This window comes from Populus alba, chromosome 11 (genome assembly GCF_005239225.2).
Source record: "Populus alba chromosome 11, ASM523922v2, whole genome shotgun sequence".
Taxonomy (NCBI): Eukaryota; Viridiplantae; Streptophyta; class Magnoliopsida; order Malpighiales; family Salicaceae; genus Populus; species Populus alba.
This window is the reverse complement of record NC_133294.1, coordinates 3,013,973-3,035,191: the sequence shown is the minus strand read 5'-3', so window position 1 is coordinate 3,035,191 and position 21,219 is coordinate 3,013,973. Positions and strand designations below refer to the sequence as shown.

At 37.2% G+C, this 21,219-nt stretch overlaps 1 pseudogene; it reads left to right on the top strand.

Moving 5' to 3' along the window:
* Window positions 1–227: 227 nt before the first annotated feature.
* LOC118039687 (disease resistance protein RPV1-like) lies at window positions 228–8,364 on the top strand (annotated as a pseudogene).
* Window positions 8,365–21,219: the final 12,855 nt, after the last annotated feature.

Below are 21,219 nucleotides of genomic sequence, written 5' to 3'. Positions count from 1 at the left end.
TTTTAGAATCACTTAAAGTAATTCACTGTTAGAAACTAATTATTGATGATCTCATCAACCAATTTTGCTGGTTCAGCCAACTTTTATCTTTCACTTAAATTACAGATATTTTTCTGAAAGGGCATGGAGGATTTGATTGCTGGGAAATAACTTGAACACTGTTTTAAAGATAAAGTAAGATAATAATATATGAACACTTCAGCTTATTGGTGTGCTGTCGATCTTGAACTCTCGACATCAATCCTGCAACTCGTTTTATTTTGTTCAGATCTTTGAAAAGTCTTATCTTTGCTAGACTTGAAATGGCTGCTGGGAAACATCAAGAATCCTACTCTTCACGGTTTCCTAATTGTAAATATCAAGTGTTCTTGAGTTTTAGAGGCGAAGACACCCGCAAGAACTTTACCGATCACCTCTACACGGCCCTGGTTCAAGCAGGGATTCACACATTTATAGATGATAATGAAATTCGGAGAGGAGAGAATATAGATTTCGAGCTCCAGAAGGCAATACAACAATCAAAAATATCGATAATCGTGTTCTCCAAAGACTATGCTTCGTCGAGATGGTGCCTGGATGAACTTGTAATGATCATGGAACGTAAGAGGAATGCTGACTGCATAGTTTTGCCAGTATTCTATGATGTGGATCCATCCCAAGTCGGACGTCAAACAGGGAGCTTCTCTGCAGCATTTGAGGAACATGAAAAGAGCTTCAACAAGGAGATGGAGCGGGTGAATGGGTGGAGGATTGCTTTAAAGGAAGTGGCTGATTTAGCTGGAATGGTTCTAGGAGATGGGTAAGTTGTATCTCTTTATGAAACTATACATAGCATAAGATTAGAATGCTGGTCGTGAACTCTTAATTTCTTTCAGTTAAGTGTACTGATAAGAAAACATATAACAAAAATAAAATAAAATACTTATGATTTCTTCGTTGTTTTTTTTTTCCAATCATGATTTGGTTTAAACTATCAAATCATTGACACACAACCAGCTTTAATTTCTATTGCTTATAGAGAGACTACTAATTATCATACATTGTATTTTACTTTTTGATGTAGGTACGAGGCACCGTTTGTCCAATCTATTGTGGAGAAGGTCTTAAAGAATTTGGATCAAAAAATGTTTCATGTACCCCCTCATTTCATTGGAAGAGATCCTTTAGTACAAGATATCAACTCATGGTTGCAAGATGGGTCCCATGGTGCTGCCATTGCTTTACTCTATGGAATTGGTGGAGTTGGTAAGACAACCATAGCTAAGAGTGTTTTTAACCATAACTTTTATGAATTTGAAGGAAAGAGCTTTCTATCAAATTTTAGGTCAAAGGATATAGTTTGCCTGCAGAGACAACTTCTTTTCGACATCCTAAACAAGACTGTTGAGATAAATGATGAAGATGAAGGAATTCTGAAGATTAAGGATGCATTATGTTGCAGAAGAACTATTATTGTTCTAGATGATGTGGACAAAAGGGACCAATTCAATAAAATCATTGGCATGCAAACTTGGCTTTGTAAAGGAAGTAAAATCATTGTAACAACCAGAAATAAGGGTCTGTTTTCAGCTAATGATATTGAGGGGGTCCGGTGCAAAGTTGAACCGCTAGATGATGAAAAATCAATTGAGCTTTTCAGTTGGAATGCCTTTGGACAAGCTGACCCTGTTGATGGTTTTGTAGAAGACTCTTGGAGAATAGTACATCATTGTAATGGACTTCCATTAGCTCTTGGAGTTATTGGCTCTTCATTGTCTGGAAAAGGAAGAGAGATATGGGAAAGTGCATTACAACAAATGGAAGTGATTCCTAATTTTGAAGTTCATAAGGTTCTTCGAATAAGTTACGACTTTCTTGATGGTGATTATCTGAAGAACTTATTCCTTGATATCGCATGTTTCATCAATGGAATGGATGTGGATGATGCAGTTAGTGTTGGTGGGAGAAACCACTGGTGGTGGCTTTGAGACACTCAGAGGGGATAAAACACACTGGTTTTATTACACAAAACCGAAGCTTACAATTACAACAAATCAAAAGCTTAATACACGCCCTCTCTCTCTCTCTTTCTCTTTCAAGTGTTTCTCACAATTCTCTCCACACGAAATAACATAACTGAGCACCCTATTTATACATAAATTCAGAATACGAAAATCTACTGTTCCAGGTGTGAAGGCGGCTGTTGACCGGCGGTGTGAAGGCGGCTGGCGGCTGCGGCTGGTGGCTGGCGGCTGGTCGGTGGTCGGTGGCTGGTGGCTGGTTGCCTTCCTTGACTGGAACCTTCTAGATTGAGTTTAATTATTCAACAAATCTCCCCTTTAAACTCAATCGAGGGATGTCATGCTAAGCATGAACTTTACTCTTCATTGCCTTCTTTCTGCTTGTAGCCTTTATCCACTAATTTGGCTTTCGTCTTGTAGACCCATTGGACACCTATTGCTTTCTTCTTTTCTGGTGGGTCCTTATCTGCATGGAAACAAAACAGAGTTGTATCTTCCATAACCTGAGTGGTATCGTACAACTCTTCAAGATTCCGCATCCTTCTTGGTCTTTCTGATGAGGATGCTGGTGGTGTTAATGATGATGCTCCTGGTGTGTTCCTCCTGTTGAATACAGGGAATCTGTGCACCGGACTTTGTGGTTCAGCTGCTGGTATAAACACCGGACTTTGTGGTTCATCTGCTGGCACAATCGGTTCTTCTACAAGTACTGTTGGTACTTCTTCACCTTCAAGGATCAAATCAGTGTTGATCCATCTGACTGCTTCTTGATCATCATTCCATGCCCAAGATTTATCTTCTTCAAAGATAACATCTCTACTTGTAATCACCTTCTTCGTGATGGGATTATACAGTCTGTATCCCATCCTTCTTTCACCATATCCGACAAAGATGCATTTCTCGCTCTTATCATCGAGCTTTCTCCTTCTTGCATCTGGGATCTTTGCATATGCCACACAACCAAAGACTCGTAGATGAGTAACACTTGGTTTGTGACCACTCCATGCTTCTTCTGGAGTAACACCTTGCAAACTTCTGGTCGGGCAGCGATTTAACAGATACACTGCACATGACACAGCTTCAGCCCAGTATTGCTTGGGCAGCTTCTTTGCTTTGAGCAAACTTCTGGCCATGTCAAGAATCGTGCGATTCTTCCTTTCTGCTACACCGTTCAGCTGTGGTGTATAAGCTGGCGTCGTCTGATGTTTGATGCCTTGTTGTGTACAGAAAGCTTCAAAATCATTGGCTGTATATTCTCCTCCTTGATCAGATCTCACTGTTCTGATCGTATAACCAGTTTGCTTCTCCACAATTGCTTTAAAATCTTTAAAACAATTGAATACTTCTGACTTCCTCTTCAGAAAGTATATCCACGTCTTTCTACTAAAATCATCAGTAAAAGTGAGGAAGTACCTATTTTGTCCAGTCGACATAGGCGTAATTGGGCCACACACATCTGTGTGTACTAACTCCAGTGGCCTCTTTGCTCTCCAGTTGACTTCTTTGGCAAAACTGGATCTGTGATGTTTGCTGAGGACACAACTCTCACAGACTTCATCTGGATGATCAATGTGAGGCAAACCTTTGACCATCTTCTTGCTTGCTAGCATCTTCAAACTCGTGAAATTCAGATGTCCAAGCCTCAGGTGCCAAAGCCATTCTTCACTGTTGGTGATGGCACTCAAACACCTTGCTGCATCATACTGGATGTTCAAAGGAAACATCCTGTTCTTGGACATTTTCACGTAGGCCATTAATCTCCAATTGTTGTCTCTAATTGCTAGATGACAATTCTCCGAGTAAAAAGTATAGCCTCTCTCCAAAAGTTGACCTAAGCTGATTAGGTTCTGCTTTATGGCTGGGACATAATAGACATCGGCAATGTAGCTGGAATCGCCATTCTTCATCTTGACTGGGATGTTGCCTTTACCTTTGAATGGAACCTTTGTGGTATCTCCAAAAGTAACTAGACCTTGCTTGGTCTCATCTAGATTACTAAATAACTCTCGGTAGCCGCACATGTGATTGCTGGCTCCAGTATCTAGATACCATATGTCCTCCTTTTTCTTATCAAGTCCTTGTTGGACAAGAAATGCAGTTTCTTCTCTGTCATCCTTCTCTACATAGTTAGCTTGCTCACGTATCTCCAACGGAGCTTTCCATCGGCATTCAGCGCTATAGTGCCCAAACTGATTGCAACTATAACATTTGATATTCCTCTTGTCACGGTTATTGTAACCGCCTCCTCTTCCTCTGGGAGTGAATGCTTGCTGTCCTCGGCCTCCTCTGGTGGTGTTTCTGCCACCTCTTCCTCTAAAACTTGTATTCCAAGAACCTCTTCCTTGGAATTGCTGGAATCCACCTCTGGATTGTTGACTTCCTGCTTGAGTGGTGTAGCCACTTGATGAAGTCTCCCCTTGCTCATATCTGTCCTTGAGAGACAACTTTGCTTGTAAGGCATGCTCGATGGCCTTATCTCCATTTCGCTTTACTATCTTCTGCTCATGAGCTTGCAAGGAACTCATAAGCTCATCAACTGTCAACTTGTCCACTTCCTTGGACTCTTCAATGGCGACAACAACAAAATCAAATTTTGGATCTAGGGATCTCAAAATTTTCTCAGTAATTCGAGCATCGATGATGGCTTCTCCATTTCTCCTCATCTGGTTTACTATCACCATAATCCTTGTGTGATAATCAGAAATAGACTCCGAGGACTTCATTTGCAATAACTCAAATTCACCTCGCAAAGATTGAAGACGAATCTTCTTGATTCTGTCAGCACCTTTGTATTTCTGTTGGAGAGCCTCCCATATATCATGTGACGTTTCAGCGGAAGCTATGATCTCGAATGTATCTTCATCAAGACCTTGGTAGATGATGGTCTTGGCTTTGTTGTCCTTCTTTCTGTTGACTTTCAAGGCTTGCTTCTGAGCCTCTTGTAAAGCATCTTCTCTTTCTTTGGACTCTGGTTCATCATAACCAGTTTGTACAATATCCAAACACTCTTGTGACCCAAGAAATGCCTTCAATCTGATGCACCAACTATCATAGTTGTCTTTGGTCAGCTTTGGAATGAGTGTATGTGTACCTTCTGTAGTCATTTTGCTCTTTTAATGACTATATCGCCTTCTGGAAGCCGACTTTGGCCAAACGGACACTGTAGATCGATCCGGAATGGTCCAAATAGTAGGGAACCGGTCTGACTTTTGTTTGAAATCGGTCAGAAAATGGGTGAACCGGTCAAAAAATCACTTCTGTACGGCGGGCGGTTCGCTGGGTTGAACCGGGAATATTCTGTGGAATATTCGGGGAATATTCTGGGAATATTCTGGGGAATGTTCCTTCGGCTCGGCTGAGGCTGGAACGCGGCTCGGCTCGGCTCGAGATACGGCTCGGCTTGTGGCTCGGCTGGACTCGGCTTGTGGCTCGGCTAGGACTCGGCGTATACGGCTCGGCTCGACTCAAATATGGCGCGCGTGTGGCTCAGTCGTCTTCAACCTCGGGGCGCGTGGGATGCGCGTGGGCGATCTGGCTGAATATTCAGGCGGCGCGTGTGGGCTACCCCAAACTCCGATTTGGCTGATTTTTGCGGCAGTGAGTTCGTCGTGATGAGCTCTACACTGTGGAATGATCAAAACTTGTTTTGGACAAATTTGAAAATTCGGATATACCCCAAAACACTTCTGTTTTCCGACGAACGGGGCTCTGATACCAATTGTTGGTGGGAGAAACCACTGGTGGTGGCTTTGAGACACTCAGAGGGGATAAAACACACTGGTTTTATTACACAAAACCGAAGCTTACAATTACAACAAATCAAAAGCTTAATACACGCCCTCTCTCTCTCTCTTTCTCTTTCAAGTGTTTCTCACAATTCTCTCCACACGAAATAACATAACTGAGCACCCTATTTATACATAAATTCAGAATACGAAAATCTACTGTTCCAGGTGTGAAGGCGGCTGTTGACCGGCGGTGTGAAGGCGGCTGGCGGCTGCGGCTGGTGGCTGGCGGCTGGTCGGTGGTCGGTGGCTGGTGGCTGGTTGCCTTCCTTGACTGGAACCTTCTAGATTGAGTTTAATTATTCAACAGTTAGGATACTGGATGGGCTCGATAAAGGTGCAAGATTTGGGATTGACAATCTCATCGATAGATGTCTTCTTGAAATCAACAATGATAAAAGGTTGTGGATGCATCAACTCGTAAGAGCTATGGGAAGGGAAATTGCTCGTCAAGAATCTTCCAAATGTCAAAGAATATGGCGTCACGAGGATGCTTTTACAGTTTTGAAAGGAACTACTGTAAGTAGCTCAATTTTTTTAATATATCTACTTAAATGGTTTGTGGTGCCTTAACATATTATTTCATTTACTTTCATTTCTCATGTACTCTTAATATTATTATGCAGGATGCTGAAAATTTGCGTGGCCTTACTATTGATATGCATGCATTAATGGAAGATAATTATGCAAAAGTTGTCTGTACTGATTCAATGGTTTGCCGAAAGCGCCGCAGGCTTAACTTCTTTCAACAATGGCTTTCTGATTTTTCCTATGAGGGAAAATTACAAACTGGCCAAACAAGTTTGTTTCCTATCCTCAGCACGAATGCTTTTAGAAAGATGATAGATGTAACATTTCTCCAACTAAACTACACTAATTTTCATGGAAGTTTTGAGCACTTTCCCAGGAATTTGATATGGTTATGTTGGCATGGATTGTCTTGGAGCTCCATACCAAATCACGTATGCTTGGAGAAGCTGGTGGTTCTTGATCTATCCAGAAGTTGTCTAGTTGATGCTTGGAAGGGAAAACCGGTATGTATCAAGTCTCTTTATAGTTATCTCTCTCGTTTTCAATTGATAACAACTAAATTCATGTATTTTCACAGTTTCTTCCAAAATTGAAAATTCTTGATCTCCGTCACTCTCAAGATCTCATTAGAACCCCAGACTTTCTCGGGTCTCCCAGCCCTTGAAAAGCTAATACTTGAAGACTGCATCCGTTTGGTTCAAATTCACGAATCTATTAGTGATTTACAAAGATTGTTAATCTTAAATCTAAGAAATTGTACAAGTCTTATGGAGCTTCCAGAAGAAATGAGTAGATTGAATTCACTTCAAGAGCTGGTTTTAGATGGTTGTTCAAATCTTAACAGCCTGAATATGGAGTTAGAGCATCATCAGGGGCGCAAGTTGCTTCAAAGTGATGGAATTGTTGCAAGTGCATCGTACATTACATCTCTTCCATTGAAGCTATTCTTTCCCTCTAGGTTTTCAACGAGGAAAATGTTGAGATTTACCTCGTTTTTACTGCCACGCTTCTTGGAGAGTCTAGATTTAAGTGGAACTCCAATTCGTTTTCTTCCAGAAAGCATCAAGGATCTTGGTCTACTCAGACACCTATATTTAAGAAATTGCAAAATGCTTCAGGCACTCCCAGAGCTTCCATTCCTTTTGGATTTGTTAGATGTGTCCTTTTGCTATTCACTGCAAAGACTTGCAAATCCATACAGTAGGCCTGAAGGAGATGGTTGTGATCACTTAGTCGAGTTCCAAGATCGGATAAAGCAAGGATTAATCCAAAAGTTAGACTCTCAAATGTTCACAATAATGGAAACGGTTAGTGCTCAAATACAGCCATCGAGATTTCAGGTCCTCCTTCACCCATTTTATTGTTTTGGAAATCTACATTTGAATACTTTTCTTTTTCTCATTTTATAGACATTGTTTTGATGGTACAGATATCATTTATAGATGGCACATTCAACGTTGCCGTATATGTATTTGATGAAGATGAGATGTTAAGGGGATAAATGGCTAATTCAGAATGAGTTTGTAGATAACTTTTCATTCAAAATATCCTCATCATCTCCTGCGCACCGGATATGTGGCTTTAATCTGTTCATAAGTTGTGTGACGTCAGCATACCGTGGCTTTAGTAATGTTCATATTGAAATCAGAAACAATACGAGTGGTCGATCCTTGCTTTGTCAATCCGTTGTCATACAGTACGCGCGTGGTGTTCGGGAAATCCAATCGCTATTGCACACGAAATTAGGGGGCAATGATCCTCCATTTGATAATGGTGATGACGTGAGTATTTCAGTGCGTCCACGTGGTCCAGCTATCCAAATAAGGACCGTTGGTGTACAATGGTTGCATGAAGAGGAAGGAAAGGATGAAGTTATCAATGCCCACAACAGTAGCGATGATGATGATGATGCAGCACACGTAGACAAAGTAGAGATAGCTTCTCATATAGTTAGAAATTATAATTGTGCTCTCCATGGTAAACGCAGGGCTCGCAATTTCACTTTTTGGAATTTTGCAAAGAAGGTTTGCTTTTTTAGGTTTCATTAAGTAGAGGTTTGCTTTTTTAGATTTCAACCGTAAAATCAAAAAAGCTGGAAAGCTTTTGAAATAGTTTTTTTCTTTTTTCTTGAAAAGCTTATCATGAAATAGCATGAGATCTTTTATTTATAAATATTTATAAGGGCTTTCATATTCAAAAATGTAATATGATATTATTTTATTAATTTGTACTTATAATAAGACATATTAAATATAAGTTAACCTTCCAATTTTCATGTTATTTTATCTATTTTATTTCATTTTTATATATAAAAAATAAAATAAAAATAACACATGATAAAATTTAATTAGTTAATTTTTATCTGACGAGCCCATTTGCTGTTTTCTCTTAAACAACTAAAAAACGCTCGAGTTCTCTTCCAATTTTCTGACAAGCCAAGTCAACGGGAAACCTAACACACTCTTTTGACAACAGAATCCTATTACTATCACACCATGGAACCTCAATTCTTATAGAACCCCCACTCAATAAGCCTCTTGCCATCAGCACTTGTAATCCCAGATTCCTTAAGCCCACACTTTATAGCCAAAGACACCAAACATTGTGCAGCTTCAATGTCCCTCCACTCCACAACAATACTCAATGGCTCAAAACGGAACACCACTCGGTAGCCGACCCAGTAGCTAACAGAGTCATGATCCTCCACGTGCCTTTTTCTTATTGGTGGGTGGTGTTGATGCTGGTTTTGGATGCGAGAGGATAGAGATACGACCAGAGCAGGCGCACAGCAAGAGTGGATGAGTTGGATGATGCGGGTGTCTAATGTCCCTTTTGGTAACTATACCTCGCATTCCTATATAATAAAATATTTTATTTATAATATTGTGCCACAAAGACTTGAAGGGTTGTCTTAAAATTGTGGAGCAGAACCGCTTAGATTACTGATACAGAACAGCAGCCACAACTGAAGAGAGAAGGGAAGGGAAACTTGCAGGTACTCTCTCTTTCTTATCTCTTGTTTACTTTGGTTCCAATCCAGCTGCTGTCTTGTTTTCTTTGTTGATAATCGCTTAGATTAAACCACTGTTAGTGACTACATGTTCATCATCTCATCATATTATGCCACTCAAAAAATTATAAACTAACAAATTCACCCCCGTGGGCTTTGTAAGGATTACAAGATGTGTGCTTTCTAAATAATTAAGGCTTACATAGCCAGATGGGGATCCTTAATGACTTTCCTTTCCTGCTCCATCTGTGCTTCTAAATGCGTGGTAGCAAGTGCGGTTAAAATATGTTCAGATATTTCTCTGAAAGGGTCTGGGGGAGTTGATTGCTGTTATAAAGAAAAACTAGGATACTGATATATAAATACTTCAGCTAATTGCTGTGCTATCGATCTTGAATTATCGACATTCATCCTGCAACTTTTTTTCTTTGCTAGTCTCGAAATGGCTTCTGGGAAATATCAAGAATCCTGCAATTCCTTTTTTTTTTGTCCAGATCTTTGTAAAGTCTTATCTTTGCTAGACTCGAAATGGCTGCTGGGAAATATCAAGAATCCTACTCTTCTTGGTTTTCTAATTGTAAATATCAAGTGTTCTTGAGTTTTAGAGGTGAAGACACCCGCAAGAACTTTACCGATCACCTCTACACAGCCCTGGTTCAAGCAGGGATTCACACATTTAGAGACGATGATGAAATTGGGAGAGGAGAAAATATAAAGTCAGAGCTCCAGCAGGCAATACAACAATAAAAAATATCGATAATCGTGTTCTCCAAAGCATATGCTTTGTCGCGGTGGTGCCTGGATGAACTTGTAATGATCATGGAACGTAAGAGCAATACTGACTGCATAATTTTGCCGGTCTTCTATGACCCGTCTGAAGTCAGAAATCAAACAAGGAGCTTTGCTGCAGCATTTGTGGATCATGAAAAGCACTTCAAGAAGGAGATGGAGCAAGTGAATGGGTGGAGGATTGCTTTGAAGGAAGTTGCAGATTTAGGAGGAATGGTTTTTAGGAGATGGGTAAGTTGTATTTCTTGATGAAACTACACATAACATAATACTAGAATGCTGGTTCTGAACTCTTAATTTTTTCAGGTTTGTAGTCAAGCATTTAGACGATAAGTGATAATACCACTACAATTTAGGGAAACTATAACACTCCCAACTCAGAGAACATACAAGGAAAATAAAAATAAAAGATACTTTTTTCTCTTTTTTGGTTTTAATATGTGGTGATAACATAGCTGCAAAAGTAGCAATCCATCATTAACGCACATCCTGGTTTGATTTCTTTTTTCCAGGATGCTAAGATTTTGAAACTTTACGGAGAGAATTATACATTACATTTTTCTTTCTGATGCAGGTATGAGGCACAGGTTGTCCAATCTATCGTGGAGAAGGTAGGAGCAACAATAAGAGTTCTTCTGCAACATAATGCACCCTTGATCTTTATAAATTTGAAGGCAGGAGCTTTCTATCAAATGTTAGAGAAAAGTCAAACGAATCCAATGGTGTAGTTTGTCTGCAGAGGGAACTTCTTTCTGATATCCTAATCAAGACTGCTGATGAGATAAATGATGTCGATGAAGGGATTATAAAGATTAAGGGTGCATTCTGTTGCAGAAGAACTCTTATTGTTCTCGATGATGTAGACAAATGGTACCAATTCAATGCAATTGTTGGCATGCAAAATTGGCTTTTCCAAGGAAGTAAAATCATTGTAAGTAGAAATAAGGCTTCGATTGTAGCTGATGGTGAGTGTATCAAGTGCAAAGTTGAACCTCTAGATAACAAAAATCACTTGAGCTTTTCAGTTGGCATGTCTTTGGATGCCCAGTTGAAGATTTTTTAGAGGACTCTTGGAGAATAGTGTCATTGTAATGGACTTCCATTGGCCCTACGTGTTATTGATTCCGAATTTTCAAGTTCAAAAGGTTCTTGCAACAAGTTACGACTCTCTTGATGATGATAATCAGAAGAACTTATTTCTTGATATTGCTTGTTTCTTCAATATAATGGATTACAATTATGAAGTTAGGATACTAGATGGACTCGGTATAGGTGCAATATTTAGAATTGACAATCTCATTAATAGATGTCTAGTAGAAATTGTCAAAATAAAAAATTATAAAAAAGTTATGGATGCATTAACTCGTAAGAGATATGAGAAGGGAAATTGCTCGTCAAGAATCACCCAAATGTCAAAGAATATGGCGTCACATGGAAGCCTTTACAGTATTGAAAGAAACAAGTGTAAGTATCTAGTTTTGTTTACAACTAAATGTAATTGTTTTTGCAGACTCTTCCAAATTTGAAAATTCTTGATCTGCGTGGCTCGCATGATCTCATCAGAACCCCAGACTTCTCAGGATCCCCAGGCCTGGAAAAGATAATACTTGAAAACTGCATCTATTTAGTCCTGAACCTATTGGTGATTTACATTGTCTCGTGATCTTAAATATTCGTGATCTTAAATATGAAGAATTGTAAAAGTCTTGTGGAACTTCCAAAAGAAATGAGCACTTGAAGAGCTTGTTTTGTGTGGTTGCTCAAAACTTGAGAGCTTGAATATGGATTTAGAGCGACGCAGGTTGCATCAAAGTGATAGAATTGTTGCAAGCACATCTTACATTACATCTCTTCAATTGAAGCTATTCTCTCCCTCCAGGTTTTCAGAAATGAAAAATTCCAGATTTACCTCGTTTACATTGCTATACTCTTTGACGACACAAAATTTTAGTAGAACTCCAATTTGTTTTCTTCCACCAAGCATTAAGGACATTGGTACACTCAATTACCTTTCATTAGCGGAATGCAAAATGCTTCAAACGCTCCTGGAGCTTCCATTCAATTTGGTTGGGTTAGACGTGTCCTATTGTTATTCGCTGCAAAGAATTGTAAATGTGATCCCTTTTACCATAGCTCGTGATTGTGATCAATTATTCACATCCAAGATTTGATTAAGCTAGAATTAATCCAAAATGTTGACTCACACTTGTTGAGAATAATGGAAATGGTCAGCGTTCAAATGCAGACGTGGAGATTTCAGGTCCTCCCTCGCCTATTTTACTGTATTTCAACTCTACATTTTTGTACTTCTTCGATATTTAGAAAATTTTCCCTTTGCTCATTTTGTAATTTTTGCTTTGATGGAACAGATAGAACTTCAGGGCAACAGATTCAATGTTGTCCTTGAATATGATGAAAATGAGACGTTGGAGTTCTATGTGGAGGAAGGGCTAATTCAGAAAGAGTTTGAAGAGCACATGTCATTCAAAATATCCTCACCTGCTACACACCGGATATGTGGCTTTAATCTATTCACATGGTTTTCTGCTACGCCAGTATCCAATCCGTATCTTCATGTTTATCTTGAAATCAGGAACAATACCAAGGGTAGACTAGTCTGGGTTTTTTACCCCTCCATTTTTCTGATAGAATTTCTGCTGAAAAATCTGAATTGTTATGGCTAAGCTATTGGAAATTTGGGTCCAGTGATCCGGCGTTTGATAACGGTGATGAATTGTTTGAATGCTGCACGAAGAGGAAGGAACTGATGATGATAGCAGCTCATCAAACTCTAGTGATGATGTACATGTAGCAGCTAAAGCAGAAATAGCTTCTCATATTTTTAGAAATTATTATTGCAGTGACCGTTATGATTTTGATAACGAAATTATTATGTGTTTTTTTGAAAAGAAATTAAATGTGAAAATAATGATGGGCTGAGTTGAATTTGTTTTAGATTTGGTGTTATATTGAAAGCTTTTTAAAAACTAAAATAATTTGGCACTCAGTGCACAGCTATGAATTTGCATCATTTTTTGTATGACGCAGGCCAATTTGATTTGTGACTCAGTGTCCTTGGACAAGTGTAAAAATAACACCACCCTCACAAACCAAATCATATTTTGCCTCATCGAAGTAGTTAAGAAGGCCATCATCAGATTGTCCGAGCATCAAATCTTTCCCGATGTCTTCTTCATGCACTTTCAATTCCAAATCAATCGAATAGGAACGTTGCTCTTCATTAACTTGATGTGTCTGTGACAATCCACCAGTAGATGTTTATTCATGGTTTGCAGTGAGATCTTAATATGAATTGGGTATGCTAACTGCTGACCAGACATGTCTACTAGAAGAAGAGATAGGGACTCCCTGATCAATGGGAGCATCTGCAACATGCATGCTGCAGAAGTACTCAAGTACATGTGGAGAAGCTTCATCTGAATCAGAGTTTAAATGGGCATAATTATTTTCCATATTCATATGCATAGGGTTAGGGTCGTAGCCAACAGAAAGGGAGGAAATTGTTATCAGCTAGTTTCTAGCCATATTTATCTATTTGTTATGGTATTTTTTTTTTATGTTCTGATTTTTAGACTTGAGTTTAGCTAGATAGTTTTTGACTTAGAATAAGTCTATATAGTTATGTAATCCCTTAGATGAAAGGAATTATGGTTGTTATGATTCTTTTTTTTATGATAAAGATCTTGTAATTTTTTATTTTGCCTATAAATAAATTTGAGGGATGACAGTAACCTAGATGTTCTTGCTCTGCCCTCTGTTATTTGTTGAAGTTAAGTTCTCTAATACCATTTGAACAACAGAAATAAGCTGTAGAGACTGATCCTGTGGGGGAGATAATTAAAACCAGAATTGCCATAGAGTCAGAAATGTCGAATTCTTTGTTTCAGCACGATCTCATGGTTTTGTTCCAGCATATCCTCCATGTTTGTTTGCACCTTAATCAATCTGATCCTGAAACACAGCCTGCATATTTATGCTGCAGAACGATCTTCGCTTGCCAATTGTATCCAATGCTCCTGCAACTTCTTATGTTCCTCTTTCACAAATTCTTTATATGGTTGTACATGCAAATTATCAAGGTCACCTAACGCACAGTTAAGAGGTTTAGATTGATTATCAAGGTCACCTACTGATTTTCTTCAGGCTCTTAACAAGTTGGTGCTGCTTCTTGCTTATCTTCAAGTATGACATATATTTGGCACCGTCGCTATGGTGGATATTGTGCTTGTGTAGCTTGTCCCCTTTTCCAGGTCTATCTGAAGCAACCACTGGCTTTCCACGTTTCTCCTTCATGGTGCCTTTATCACAAATCTTCTTTTGAAACTCTCCACCCTTTGTTGCAGGAGAGTTCTCATTATCACTGCTAGATGCTTTCTCCTCTGCAAGCAAGGATCAAGGATCCCGGAAAGGAAGTTTTGTAGAGCATATGGAGAAGGTGAAGAAGTGAAAATTGCCTCTGGTCTCCAAAGCACCATGATGAGTGCGTAACGATGGCCTTCTTGACATTGAATTGTGGAAAGATTCTATTTGAATTAGAATCCAAGGTTTGAGTATACTGAAAGGAAGTGGGTTTATCTCTTGCACGATGGCCTCCAAGTTATCTCCTGCAAGTGAGAAAACGTTTCCCAACAATCGTTCACTTTCTCCATATGCAACAGGCATGTCTTTTCCGTATTGACCCGTACAGAAACAAATTCTGAGTGATTTTCTTTCTCCATTGGGAATCAATCAAATCCACAAGCTATGAAACTTTCCTCATCCTGAAGCGAGTAATTCATGTGTATAAAAAGATTTCCAATGCCCCTTACAGCATGACAAATAAGAAACATGGCTAACGCAACAAACAAAATTGCTCATGTATTTTTTTTTCTAAGATCTGAACAGGGGAACAAGCCTGGTGGACCTTCAAAAAGCACAACCGGGTCGGGTTAACATAAATAATATGGACAGAATCAATTAATGGGCTTCACATGTCTAGCCTACCATACACACCATCGAATGAATATTGAATATGAATCCCAGTGGGGCTTTGTGGCCACGTGATTAGCTTAAACTAGATTATTTACCTGAACTGTATTACTAGTAGGGCAAAGTTTTTTTCATGTAAAAAAGATGTTGAGGTGATGGTAGTGTTTTTTTTTTTAAAATAAAAATAATTAAAAACTTAGGTTGTTAAGTTGCCTTAACTCAATAAATATAATTAATTTAATAATATAATTAAAAAAATAGAGAACAACAATAAACAAAACGAACTAATAAAGAAATTTACAATGATCAACTAAAAAAAAAATGCTTGCCAATATTACAAAAATATATCCTCATAGTATTTGATAACAAATATATCCTCATAGCATTTCATAATGAAGCCAAAAAATCAAATGAGAATGTAACAACCTTATATATAAAAACTATGAATTTCAATTCTAAACTATCAAATGTTAAAGGATAAAATTAAAAAAGAATAAAAAAAAATGACTTGAGTCCACCCAAGTCAATTAACAAAATACATAACCTAATCCTGAGACCAGGATAACCTTGTAGAGAAAAAAACAACAAAGCTCAAATCTCAGATAATGCAATGTTGAAGGGCAAAACTGAGAAAAATAATCCAATCTAAAAGAACAATGGAAAAACAAAAGGACATGTGTTAACCCACTAAATTACGACTCAAGACATGATATTGAAATAGCAAAAAAAAAAATCATGAAATTCAACTCCTAATCAACCCAATGTTGAAAGATGATTTAAAAAACATATCAATTTTTAAAAATGAACTAAAAAAATAAAATGAACTCAACCTAATCTTTAAAATTAACTTGTAGCCTAAATTATAAAACTGAAACCAACCTCATAGAAGGTAAACCTACAAAAAAAATAAAATTAAATTCTTGATCAATAAAATGATGAGAGATAGAATTAAAAAATAATCAATTAAAAAATAAATAAAAAACAAAACAAATATCAATTAGAAAAATAATTGTTAGGTTATGCTTCGTCAAGGTGGTGCTTCGATGATTCGATGAACTTGTAATGATCATGGAGTGCAAGAGGAATGTTGACTGCATAGTTTTGCAGTATTCTATTATGTGGATCCATCTGAAGTCGCTGTAGCATTATTGGATCATGAAAAGCGTTTCAAGGAAGAATGGTTTTAGGAGATGGGTAAGTTGTATTTCTGAATGAAATTACACATAGCATAAGACTAGATTGCTGGTAGTGAACTCTTAATTTTTTCAGGTTTGTAGTAAAGCATTTAGACAATGACTGATATTACCCCTCCAATTTAGAAAAAATTGTACCACTCACAACTCAGTGAACATTAAATAAAAATAAAAATAAAAATAAAAGAAACTTGTTTTTCTCATTTTCTGATATTTTCGTTCTTAGTTACTTGAAAAAAGCAATGATTTCTACATTATTCCATTTTCGGTTTCAATCATTGACGCACAGCCTGGTTTAATTTCTTTTTTCCAAGACACTAAGATCTTGAAACTTTATAGAGAGACTACTTATTATCATATATTGCATTTTTCTTTTTGATGTAGTTATGAGGCACAGCTTGTCCAATCTATTGTCGACAAGGTCTCAAAGAAAAGAAATTGGATCGTAAAATATTTTATATCCCCCTTCATTTCATTGGAAGAGATCCTCTAGTAAAACATATCAACTTATGGTTGCAAGAATATGGCTCCCACAGTTCTGCCTTTGATATACTCTATGGGATTGGTGGGGTAGGGGAGATAACCATAGCAAAGAGTGTTTATAACCTGCAGTTTCATAAGTTTGAAGGTTGGAGCTTTCTATCAAATGTTAGAGAATAGTCAAAAGAATCCAATGGTGTAGTTTGTCTACAGAGGCAACTTCTTTCAGATATCCTAAACAAGACTGCTGATGAAATACATGATGTTGATGAAGGGATTATATTAAGGCTGCATTATGTTGCAGAAGAAATCTTATTGTTCTTGATGATGCGGACAAATGGGACCAATTCAATGCAATTGTTGGCATGCGAAATTGGCTTCGCCAAGGAAGTAAATCATTGTAAGAACTAGAAATAAGGCTTTGATTGTAGCTGATGGTGAGTGTGTCAAGTGCAAAGATGAAACTCTAGATAACAAAAAATTCACTTAATCTTTTGAGTTGGCATGCCTTTGGACAAGCTTACCCAGTTGAAGATTTTGTGGAGGAGTCTTGGAGAATAGTACATCATTGTAATGGACTTCCATTAGCCCTTTGTGCTATTGGTTCTTCATTTTTTAGTAAAAGCAGAAAAGTATGGGAAAGCGCATTACATGAAATGGAAGTGATTCCAAATTTTCAAGTTCAAAAGGTTCTTGCAAAAAGTTAGAACTCTCCAGATGATGAGTATCAGAAGATCTTATTCCTTGATATTGCTTGTTTATTCAATGGAATGGATAGGGATTATATAGTTAGGACACTTGATTGGCTCGGTATATATAGATGCAAGATTTAGGATTGACTATCTCATCGATTGATGTTTTGTAGAAATTGTTAAAATAAAATGAAAAAAATTTATAAATGCATCAACTCGTAAGAGACATGGGAAGGGAAATTGCTCGTCAAGAATCACCCAAATGTCAAAGAATATGGCATCACACATGGAAGCTTTTACAGTTTTTGTAAGAAACAAGTGTAAGAGTAACTGGTTCTGTTTTCCTATCTTCATGGTATTTAGGTGTCTTAAAATGTTCATGCTTTTACTTTCTTTTCTCATTTACTTTCAATATTTTGGAAGCATGATGCTGAAAAATTGTGTGGCCTTACCTTGTATATGCATGAATAAGTACAGAAGTTGTCTGTACTGATTCAATGGTGCGCCTGCAACCGCTGCAGGCTTAACTTCTATCAACAATGTCTTCTTCCTACACTCCTCTCTCAATAGTGACTTTCTGAGTTTTTCTTGGGGGAACAAGTACAAATTAACCAAACAAGTTTGTTTCTTGTCCTCAGCACGGATGCATTTCGAAAGATGTAAAATGTAAAATTTCTCCAGCTAAATTACACAAGTTCTATGGAAGTTATGAACACTTTTCCAAGAATTTGATGTAGTTATGTTGGCATGGATTCCCTTTAAGATATGTCACATTGGACTTCGCGCGACCATGTAAAAATAAAATTTTATAAGAAAAAAAAACAGACATTTAACATCTTGTTTTTTTAATGGGAAATGATCTTATTTAAAGAGTTGTCATCTAGTATTATGGTCACTAGAAACCCTAACTGGTCAACATAAATTTTATGGTACAAAACTGGTTATATAAAAGGGAAGATATTATCAGCTCTTAAACTTTTTGTCTATGACAAGCTGCATTGTTGATTTTATCTTAAATTCCTAAAAATTTATTGGTTTATGCTCTGATGATTTGCTTGTAATATTCTCAATTATAGCATCAGTGAATATTCATCTATAAATATTTTCAACTCTGGAGTTAACGTAGCTAGAAAATAATAATAACAAAATATAATAAAATAAATTTAAATAAGTATTTTTTATTTATGATTCTAATATAAGTAAATAAACCAATAAACCAAATTTATTTTTTATGTATGCATGCATACATTTATTTTATTTTATTTTACTTGTTTATTTTTATTTTTATTTTTATTTTTTTGGGTTAGGTTTTTACCCACAAACATGCGTGAATTGTTCACAAACGCTTCCTACAGTTGCCATGTAATTAAATCTCTAATACACAGTGTTGGTGAATTATTTTGCAAAATTGGAGACACTTACCTGGGAGCAGGATGAAGGCGATGGCGTGCTGTTCCTCCTTTCGTTTACTTTTCCTCTGGTTCTTTCTTTTCTTTTGCTTTCTCTCGGTGCAACCTTTGCCTGTGTTTTTCTTTTTTTTCTATTTTTCTTTTAGTCTCCTCGTATATGCTCTGTTCTTCTCTGCGGATTCTGTGTTTAATTCCTACTTTCACTCCCTCTCCTCTGTTCGGCTGCTTTTTTTTTCTTTGTCCTCCCCGGGTTTCTACCTCTGTTTCCTTCTCGGGTTCTTTTGGTTTTCCTTAGTCCCCTGGTTTGTTCCCTTTTCCAGTTCTTCCCTATGTATTTTTTGGTCTTCTCAAGCAATAACAGCAGTGGCTGCTGAAAATGGAGCTTTTGGAGTTGCCACCGAAGAAGAAGACAAGGGCGTCCCTTTAGTTTTTCACTGATGTTCGTTCTTTCTCTCTGTTTTTCTCTTCAATCTCTTCTCTGTCATCCCTTGTTTCTCTCTTCTGTTTTTTTTTTTTTTTTTCCTGTTCTTCTTTACGTTTCTCCTTCCCCCAGTCCCCCGTGTGCATGGTCTTTCTCTGGCTTTTTATATAGCCAGAGAATGCCATGCAGTCGCCTCTAAATAATGAGGCGACCGACCGTTGTTATTGCAGGAGTAATTGGGATCGTGGGGAGTCCGTTTCTGGTTTGGTTCGCTGAAGAAGATGAACAGTGTTGATGGCCATTTTCGTTTTGGTCTGATGTTTTGAAAGCTTTGTAAGCAAGCCCCCTGGATAAACTTTAATTGGACTCCTACATCTCAACACCATTTGCAAATGGGTCCTTTAATTTTAATTTCTTGCAATTTTAACTAGAATCAACCCTAAACTTTAATATTTATCTAATTAAGCTCCTGATTTCATTAATTAACTAATTTGAAGTTCAATTAAGTCCCAAACTTATCAATTCCTCAATTAAATTCTTAATTTGGTTAATAAAACTAACACAAAGTTTAATTAAATCCCAAAACTTCTACTTGCTGTTAACCCAAATTTTAATTTATTCTTCATTTATTTCATTTATTTATTTTTTTAAGAAAAAATAATAATAAATTAAAATAAAAGGGTTGGGTTTTTACACGATCCAAACCAAAGCACTTCTGCTTAGAGAAGCTTGTGGCTCTTTATCCAATCCAAACCAAAGCTTGTATGTATCTAGTCTCTCTTATTTTCAATGGACAGCAACCGATTTCAAGTGTTTTCACAGTCTGCTTTATACAACCGACTTGTTGTATACTGTTTTCACAGTCTGCTTTATTCCAAAATTTAAAATTCATTTTATAAGTTCTGCTTTATTTAAACTCTACGTTTTTGTTCTTGTATATCTAGAAAATTTTCCCTTTGCTCATTTTATAAATTCTGCTTTGATGGAACAGATACAACTTTAGGGCAACAGATTCCACATTGTCCTTGAATATGATGAAAATGAGAAGGAAGAACAGGAGTGGCTACTTTAGTCTAATTGTTGCTTGGAAAGGCAAACCGGTATGTATCTAGTCTCTCTTATTTTCAAAGGACAGCAACCGATTTCAAGTGTTTTCACAGTCTGCTTTATTCCAAAATTTAAAATTCTTGATCTCCGTTGTTCATTTTATAAGTTCTGCTTTATTTAAACTCTACGTTTTTGTTCTTGTATATCTAGAAAATTTTCCCTTTGCTCATTTTATAAATTCTGCTTTGATGGAACAGATACAACTTTAGGGCAACAGATGCAGCATTGTCCTTGAATATGATGAAAATGAGATGTTAATGTGGTTTCACGAGGAGGAAGAACAGGAGTGGCTACTTTAGAAAGAGTTTGTAGAGTACTTGTCATTCAAAATATCCAGTGGATATGTGGCTTTGATCTATTCACATGGTTTTCTGTTATGTCATTATGCAATCCTTATCGCCTGGGTTTCTTACCCCTTAATTTTTGGCGAAATGATGTGATGACTTGTCTTAATTAGATTTTTCTAATTAGATTTTTCTAATAAAGTATTTTGCCATAAACTTCTCCTCTTAATTAGATTTTTCTAACTTCACGATGTCAATAGCCATCAATTCCCGGCACCAAAACTTTCCATGCAAAATTTTCCTCACGCGGAAACGTTCCATACCATAGAGAGAGGATGACTTGTCTTAAATTTACAATCCACCCTTTCTCTCTCAATTTTAAAACCATGCCCATGTCTTGGGCCCAGTTGTAGACTGGTCCAATTACAAATATAGGATGTGCTTGGTATGATGTGTTTTTTTAAAAAAATTAAAATTTTTTATTTTAAATTAATATATTTTTTATGTCTTTATATAAAATCTAAATTCA